The following is an 8797-nucleotide window of genomic DNA, read 5'->3' on the forward strand; positions in this document are numbered from 1 at the left end:
TTGAGAAGGTGGTGGTAAGGTGTCTTCTTGAACAGTCTGTGTTCTGTGGGCAGACCCAAAATGCCATTAGGGAAGGAATTCCAGGATTTTGACCCAGTGACTGCGAAGGAACGGTGATATATTTCCAAGTCAGGGTGGTGAGTGGCTTGGAGGGAACTTGCAAGTGGTGGTATTCTCATGTATCTGCTGCCCTTGTCCTTCTAGATGGAAGTGCTCATGTTTGGAAAATGCTGCCTTAAAGATCTTTGGTGAATTGCTGCAGCGTATCTTGTAAATAGTACACACTGCTACTACTGAGCATTGGTGATGGAGGGAGTGGATGTTTGTAGATGTGGTACCAATCAATTGTGCTTTGTCCTGGATGGTGTCGAGCTTCTTAAGTGTTGTTGGAGCTGCACCCATTCAGGCAAGTTTAGGGTATTCCATCACACTCCTGACTTGTGCAGTGCAGATGGTGGATAGGCTTTAGGGAGCCATGAGATGAGTTACTCACCACCATATTCCTAGCCTCTGACCTGTTCTTGTCGCCACTGTGTTTTTGTGGTGAGTCCAGTTGAGTTTTTGGTCAGTGGTAACCCCAAAGATGTTGACAGTGGGGGATTTAATAATGGTAACACTATTGAATGTCAAGGGGGAGGTGGTTAGAGTGTCTCTTATTGGTGGTAGACATTGCCTGGTATATGTGGCGCAAATATTACTTGCCATTTGTCAGCTTCACCCTGGATATTTTCCAGATCTTGTTGCATTTGAACATGTACAGCTTCAGTATCTGAGGAGTTGCAAATGGTGCTGAACATTGTGCAATCATCGGCGAAAATCCCTACTTCTGACCTTATGACAGAGGGAAGGTCAGTTGTTGTACTGGAGAATCTCTTGTTTCCTAGGTTGTGATAATTAAACTTAACAACGTTTGCTTTTCTAAAAATCAACTAGTTTTTATTATCACAAAACTGCATGCAGCATATGGCCAAATCTTGGAAACAGAGCAGTCCACACTAACTGCTGATTCTATGCCAAGACTGCGTCCACTACAAGGATCAATTCAATAATCATACATTTTCTTATCAGCTTAAATGATGTTAGTAATACAAGCAGTGGTAAATTGAACAAAACAAATTCTGTGACTCCCTCATCCCCGACCTTGGTTCTGTGACTCCTTCATGCCTTGGTTTCTGTAATGAACAAATTCTATGACTCCCTCCTTCCTGACCTTATCTAATGTCTCGTATGTTATCTCACGGTGTATGGAGTCATCTGTGTAAAGGCCAACTGAGGCCAAGCATTTGGCCTTCACTGGTTGTAGTCATTTCTTAGTTCAGTCAGTCAGCTTTACAGGGGCCTGGCATTTTGAAACGGCTTGGTCTGCTGTCCTTACTTTATTACTAAATACTTGACCATTTTTCCCATCAGGCCACTGCTTCATTTGGACACTATCACACATTGATGAAGCAGCTGACGATTGTTGGGCCTAGGACACTACCTTGAGGGACTCCTGCAGTGATGTCCTGGAGCTGAGATAATTGAACCTCCACAACCATAACCATCTTCCTATGTAGTAAGTATGACTCCAACCAGCAGAGAGTTTGCCCCCGATACCTACTGATTCTAGTTTTGCTAGGGTGCCTTGATGCCACCCACACTCAGTCAAATGCTGTCTTGATGTCAAGAGCTGTCACTCTCATATCACTTCTGGTGTCCAATAAGATCTCAGAATGCATGAATGAAACCTCTCAGCTTTCTTCATTCTCATTTACATTCCCTTTGTCCCATTGCAGCAAACCTCTCCTCCCCATCCCCCACCACCTTCATAGTATAAACCTTTTCTGATTTTCTTTGCTCTCAGCTCTGACAAAGTGTCTATTCTCTCCCCACAGATAGGATCATAGAATCCCTACAGTGCAGAAGGAAGCCATTCAAACATAGAGTCTGCACCAACAACAATCCCACCCCAGGCCCTATACCCGCAACCCCAGATATCCACCCTGCTAATCCCTCTAAATGGTACAAGCCAGGACATTAAGGGGCTATTTAGCATGGCCAATCAATCTAAGCTGCACATCTTTGGACATTAGGTGATGAAGGTAATTTCAAATAAATCTGTTGGACTTTAACCAGATGTTGTGAGACTTCTTAATGTTAGACTAACTATATTTTCCTGCTTTTTGTCTCCCTCCTTTCTTGAATAGTTGCTTTCCTTTTTTTTCCGTAATTCATTTTACGGGACATGAGCGTTACCCATCCCTCACTGACCCCCATTTCAGATAGCATTTGAGAGTTGACCATATTGCTGTGGATCTGGAGTCCCATGTAAATCAGACCAAGTTAGAATGACAGATTTCCTTTTTAAAACTTGGGTTTTTAACAACCACTGGCAATGGTTTCATGGTTATCCTTAGATCTTTATTTCCAGATTTTTTACTGAATTCACCATCTGTCATGTTGGGATTTGAACCTGGGTCCTTAGATCTTATTCTCGGTATCTGGATTGCTGATCCAGTGACAATACTACTGCGCCACTGCCTCTCCCCCCCACCCACATCTGCTAGAATCTTTCCAGATTCCACGTACAACTCATATACCCACTTTCCCTGCAGCCACTTCTTTTAAGACCTTGGGATGCAAATGTGGTAATATAATCAGAGCTTGGTTTTAAGGCTGATTAAATTGGATATCCTAAATTAAAGAGTTAGACATATTAAAATCAAACAGTGTCAAAACTTGGGTAGGCCAGTTGTACAAATACACAAACATATGGTCACTTTTATTGAGAGGATCCTTCACTATGAGGTTATTAACTAACCATGTTATAATTAATCATGCTATTTTGGACCTACTGGGTCCAAAATAGCCTGGTGCCGAGTTGGTTCCCAAGCTTATTGTTTGACAAAACAGTCCCAAGTACTCTATGACCTCATCCTTTGGCTACTTTTGCCAATTTGATTCATATAACCATAGAATTCCTAACAGTGCAGAAGCAGACCATTTGGCCCATCGAGCCTGCACCAACTCTCTGATTCATCTCCATACAACGATTAAAATCTCCCATAATGATTGCAGTCACTTTCTTACAAGCCGAATATTTCTGGGTTTATACTCTATATGATGTATACTGTCAAGGGGCCAATGAATTACTCCCATCAGTGACTTTTCTTTGCTACTTCTCACCTTTACCCAGTACTGGGCACTTTGCTTGGTACTGCTCCTCCGACAGGGCAGCAGCAGGCAGCAGCAACATTGCTTGCCGGTTTCTCTCTCCCCTGCCTTGCCCAGGGCACTGAGGCAAATTGCAATATCCCAATATCATGCTCCAGGTGAGACAGTGCTCTTCCAAACTGGTTTCTGTATTTTAACAGCAACACAAGGATAAGAACATAAGAAATAGGAGCAGGAGTAGGCCATCTAGCCCTTCGAGCCTGCCCCGCCATTCAATAAGATCATGGCTGATCTGTCGCTGCTTAGTTCCACTTTCCCGCCCTCTCCCCATAACCCTTAATCCCCTCTCTTATCAAAAACCCATCAACCCGCGTCTTAAAAATATTTAGCGAGGTAGCCTCCACCACTTCAACGGGCAGAGAATTCCAGAGATTCACCACCCTTTGAGTGAAGAAGTTCCTCCTCAACTCCGTTCTAAACCACCCCCCTTTTATCTTGAGGCTGTGCCCCCTAGTCCTACTGTCTTTTTTGAGCGGGAGGAGTCTTTCCACCTCTATCCTATCCATCCCATTCATCATCTTATACGTCTCCTCTAGATCTCCCCTCATTCTTCTAAACTCTAATGAGTACAAGCCCAGTTTATTCAGCCTCTCCTCATAGCTCAGCCCCCTCAACTCCGGTATCAGCCTAGTAAACCTCCTCTGCACTCCCTCCAAGGCCAAAATATCTTTGCGCAGGTGCGGCCAGATGTTGCCAGGACTTGAGAAGCTGTGTTACAGAGAGAGATTGAATAGGTTAGGACTTTATTCCCTGGAGCGCAGAAGAATGAGGGGAGATTTGATAGAGGTGTATAAGATTTTGATAGGTATAGATAGAGTGAATGCAAGCAGGCTTTTTCCACTGAGGCTAGGGGAGAAAAAAAACCCAGAGGGCACAGGTTAAGGGTGAAAGGAGAAAAGTTTAAAGGGAATATTAGGGAGGGATTCTTCACGCAGAGAGTGGTGAATGTGTGGAATGAGCTGCCGGATAAGGTGGTAAATGCGGGGTCACTTTTAACATTTAAGAAAAACTTGAATGGGTTCATGGATGAGAGGGGTTTGGAGGGATACGGTCCAAGTGCAGGTCAGTGGGACTAGGCAAAAAAAATGGTTCAGCACAGACAAGAAGGGCCAAAAGGCCTGATTCTGAGCTGTAATTTTCTACGGTTCTATGTCTGGGCCTAGCCCATCGATCACCCGTCAAAGATCACTGCACTCTACTGAGACCCAGGAGAAATTGGAACCCATTGAAATGCACTGGCCTATTGTTAGAAGCCCAGATCAGGTCAGACTTTCTGTCACGTAGATTTCCTGCAGTTACCTTATCTGGCAACAGGTTACATGTAAACAACAGCATGAAGATGGACACCTGTGGGTGGGCCCTGGGGTCCTGTCAGGCAGACATTAAGAAACCCACTGAGTATTGGAACCTCCTCCTAGGACCTCATTGGCCGGAAACCAGAGAAGTTTCTGGAAAAGCAGGCAGGCGGGGGATAAAGGTACACATTTCAGACACATCAGCAGCGAAGATTTGACGAGGGAGGAGATCTTGACCATCTGGAAGATGGATCAGAGAAGGAAGGCGCTGCCATCAAGACTCACCTTTGTGATAACAGACCAGAGGGACTCAGAGAATCGAGTCTGCGGTTTAACCAAACCATCTTTGCGGGTAGTATACTTGAATTTATTGGATTTCTATGAGGATGTGACAAGTGCGGTAGACAGAGGGGAACCGGTGGATGTGGTGTTTCTCGATTTTCCAAAGGCGTTTGATAAGGTGCCTCACAAAAGCTAGCTTCAGAAGGTTAGGGTGCATGGAGTGGGGGGTAAGGTGTTAGCATGGATAGAGGATTGGTTGTCTAATAGGAGGCAGAGAGTTGGTATCAATGGGTACTATTCTGATTGGTGGTTGGTGACTAGTGGAGTGCCGCAGGGATCGGTGCTGGGGCCTCAGCTATTTACCATTTATATAGATGATCTGGAGGAGGGGGCTGAGTGTAGGGTGACAAAATTTGCTGATGACACAAAGATCAGTGGAAAAGCAAATTGTGCGGAGGGTGTGAAAAGTCTGTAGTGGGATCTAGATAGGCTGAGCAAGTGGGCGAGGACCTGGCAGATGGAGTACAATGTTGCCAAGTGTGAGGTTCTCCACTTTGGCAGAAATAATAGTAGGAGGGATTACTATATAAAGGGCAAAAAGCTGCAGCATGCTACGGTGCAGAGGGACCTGGGGGTCCTTGTGCACGAGTCGCAAAAACCCAGTCTGCAGGTGCAGCAGGTGATCAAGAAGACAAATGGGATGCTGGCCTTTATAGCGAGGGGGATAGAATATAAAAGCAGGGAGGTCTTGCTGCAACTGTACAGGGCACTGGTGAGGCCGCAGCTGGAGTACTGTGTGCAGTTTTGGTCGCCACACTTGCACAAGGATATTTTGGCCTTGGAGGGAGTGCAGAGGAGGTTCACTAGGCTGATACCGGAGATGAGGGGGGTTGGACTATGAAGAGAGACTGAATAGACTGGGTCTGTACTCGTTGGAGTTTAGAAGGATGAGGGGGGATCTTATAGAGATGTACAAGATAATGAAAGGGATGGATAGGGTAGGGGTAGAGAGATTCTTCCCACTCAAAGGATAGCAGGACTAGAGGGCACAGCCTCAAGATAAAGGGGGGAGCAGTTTAGATCGGAGTTGAGGAGGAACTTCTTCACTCAAAGGGTGGTGAATCTCAGGAATTCTCTGCCCATTGAAGTGGTGGAGGCTACCTCGCTAAATATATTTAAGTCACGGGTAGATAGGTTTTTGATAGACAAGGGAATTAAGGGTTACGGGGAGAAAGCAGGAAAGTGGAACTGATCCACTTCAGAACAGCCATGATCTTATTGAATGGCAGGGCAGGCTCGAAGGGCTAGATGGCCTACTCCTGCTCCTATTTCTTATGTTCTTATGAGTCTGGGGTATCCTCTTGTTTTATGTGGGTAATTTAAGGGTTAATGGTATTATTAATAAACTTATTGAACCTTTACTTGTATTTATCCTTTATCCATCTTGCAAATAAGAGCACTGGGTAAAACCTTAGAGTAAGCAAACTGGTTGAAAGTATCTGAGAATTAACAGGTACAACATTAGCACATCAGGTGCAGGGAACTTGTCAACTTTTTATCCCATTAGTTTTCTCATTTCTGTCTGCATAGTGATGGTGATGAGTTTCTCCTTCCCTTTTGCCCTCTGTTTTTCTACTTATGTCACTGTCAACATACAAATTGTGTTAGGGATCAGATTAGAAACTCCAAGATATATTATGGAGTCAGCTTAGATCCCAAATACATTTACTAAAGGCACAGTTGAAAAATCTTTCCAAAATAGCAACTGGACATCAGACAACTGCGAGACAAATCAAAGGCAATGAGAGGATCTGGTGAGTTGGTGGAGAGGTAGACCTGGCTGTCAGTGTACATATATGGAAATCATCACTGTATATTTAGATATTGCCGAGGTACAGCAAGTGGATGAGAAATAGAAAGCCGAAGCATAGATGGAGTACTCCAGAGATAACGGTGTGGCAGAAGGGGAAAAAAAAAATTAGTGGTGATCTCTGGCTACAACTGGAAAGATAAGAATGGAATGAGGTGAGTGTATTCCTATCCAGCTAGATGATGAAGGATGAACAGTGGTGTTATGAAGCAGAGGTGGATTCCCCCCTCTGAGAACTAACACCTAATCACTCAAAGAGGAGTACCTTGCCTCATAATCTGTTAGAGTGCGTGTGAAGTGGTACGATTTGTTCTTCAGCAATTTTTGGTCGTTAAATCAAAGTAACTCCCTGACTCCCTCTAAAAGTCAACATGTAACTATTTATCTAACAAGTTAACTAAACTATTAGCCAAATGAAATACAATTCTAATGGAATGCTGTTCAGATAAATATAATTCCCACTTATTAATAAAAAAAGTAGAATTTTAGTCACCTCTAAATTTGGTTGGTTTGGTTGATTCTTCTGTATGGAATTTGTTCTTTATTACCTTTTCTACTGAGATGGTACTCTCTCTGAAGACATTGAGTGGCACAGTGGCACAATGGTTAGCACTGCTGCCTCACAGCACCAGGGACCTGGGTTCAATTCCAGTCTTGGTTCACTGTCTATGTGGAGTTTGCACATTCTCCCCATGTCTGCATGGATTTTCTCCAGTCTCCTCCCACACTCCAAAGATGTGCGGTTGATTGGCTATGCTAAATTGTCCTTTAGTATCAGGGGATTAGCAAAATAAGTAAGTAAGGTTATGGGGATAGTGCCTGGTTGGGATTGTGGTTGGTGCAGACTCGATGGGCCAAATGGCTGCTTCTGCACTGTAGGCTTCTATGATACAGGAACATTATGTACAAATGAAACAGAGCTAGCAATTCTCTCCCTCTACAGCTGAACTAAGAGTCATTACTCTGGCAGATGCTCTCTGTTTTTATCCTACAGCCACCCTACTTTTACATCTGTGATAACATATCAATATCCCCCAAAGTATGATTGGTCCTAGGTTATTGACACTTTCAAATTTTATAGGATCTTGGAATTCAAGTGCCTAATTCAAATTCATTGGCTGTATTCAAAAAAATGTAAAAAGCCTGATGCCTTGGTAATCCTGCTGCTTGGCCTTCTGATAAAAAATATCAGTACGTAAGACTGAAATATTTGTAAAATATCCTAAAGCACAGAAAAAGTACCACCTTTTTAAAGGGACCATGCAATGCTTTTCCTAGTGTTTTACAATTCTATAAACACCAATCAACCTTGCAACAGTTGACTACCCAAGACTACAGAAACATTGTGAAACTTTTAAGAAACCATTAAAAGTTGGTGGTCAGGTACAAAAAAATTAAAGTAAATGCAATGTATCGACATATGAGGGATTGAAAGTTATATTACAGTTAAAGTTATGATAAGACTCCACTTAGAATACTGTATTTCAAATATTGGAAACCACATGTTAGGAAGGCTATATTCACCTTGCATGGAATACAGTGCAGATTTACCAGAATGAAAGTGGCAACCCAAGTGGAGAAGGTAATCAAGAAGGCAAACAGCATGCTTGCCTTCATCAGCCGGGGCACTGAGTTTAAAAATTGGCAAGTCATGTTGCCATTTTATAGAACCTTGGTTAGGTCGCACTTGGAATATAGAGTTCAATTCTGGTCACCACACTACCAGAAGGATGTGGAGACTTGAGAGGTACAGAACAGATTTACCAGGATGGTGCCTGGTACGGGGGACATTTGCTGTGAGGAGAGGTTGGAGAAACTTGGTTTGTTCTCACTGGAATGACAGAGGTTCAGAGGACGACCTGATAAAAGTCTACAAGGATATGAGGGGCATGGACAGAGTGGATAGTCAGAAACTTCCGCCCCACCCATGGTGGAAGAGTCAATTATGAGGGGGTATAGATTTAAGGTGCGAGGGCCAAATTTTTTGTTAAACTGAGGGTGGTGGGTACCTGGAACTCGCTGCTGGGTGAGGTAGTGGAAGCAGATACAATAGTGATTTTTAAGAGGCATCTGGACAAATACATGAATAGGATGGGAATAGAGTGATATGATTCCTGCAAGGGCAGAGATTTTAGTT

The sequence above is a fragment of the Carcharhinus amblyrhynchos genome, chromosome 2, assembly GCF_965287045.1.
Source record: "Carcharhinus amblyrhynchos chromosome 2, sCarAmb.v2.hapA, whole genome shotgun sequence".
Classification (NCBI taxonomy): Eukaryota; Metazoa; Chordata; class Chondrichthyes; order Carcharhiniformes; family Carcharhinidae; genus Carcharhinus; species Carcharhinus amblyrhynchos.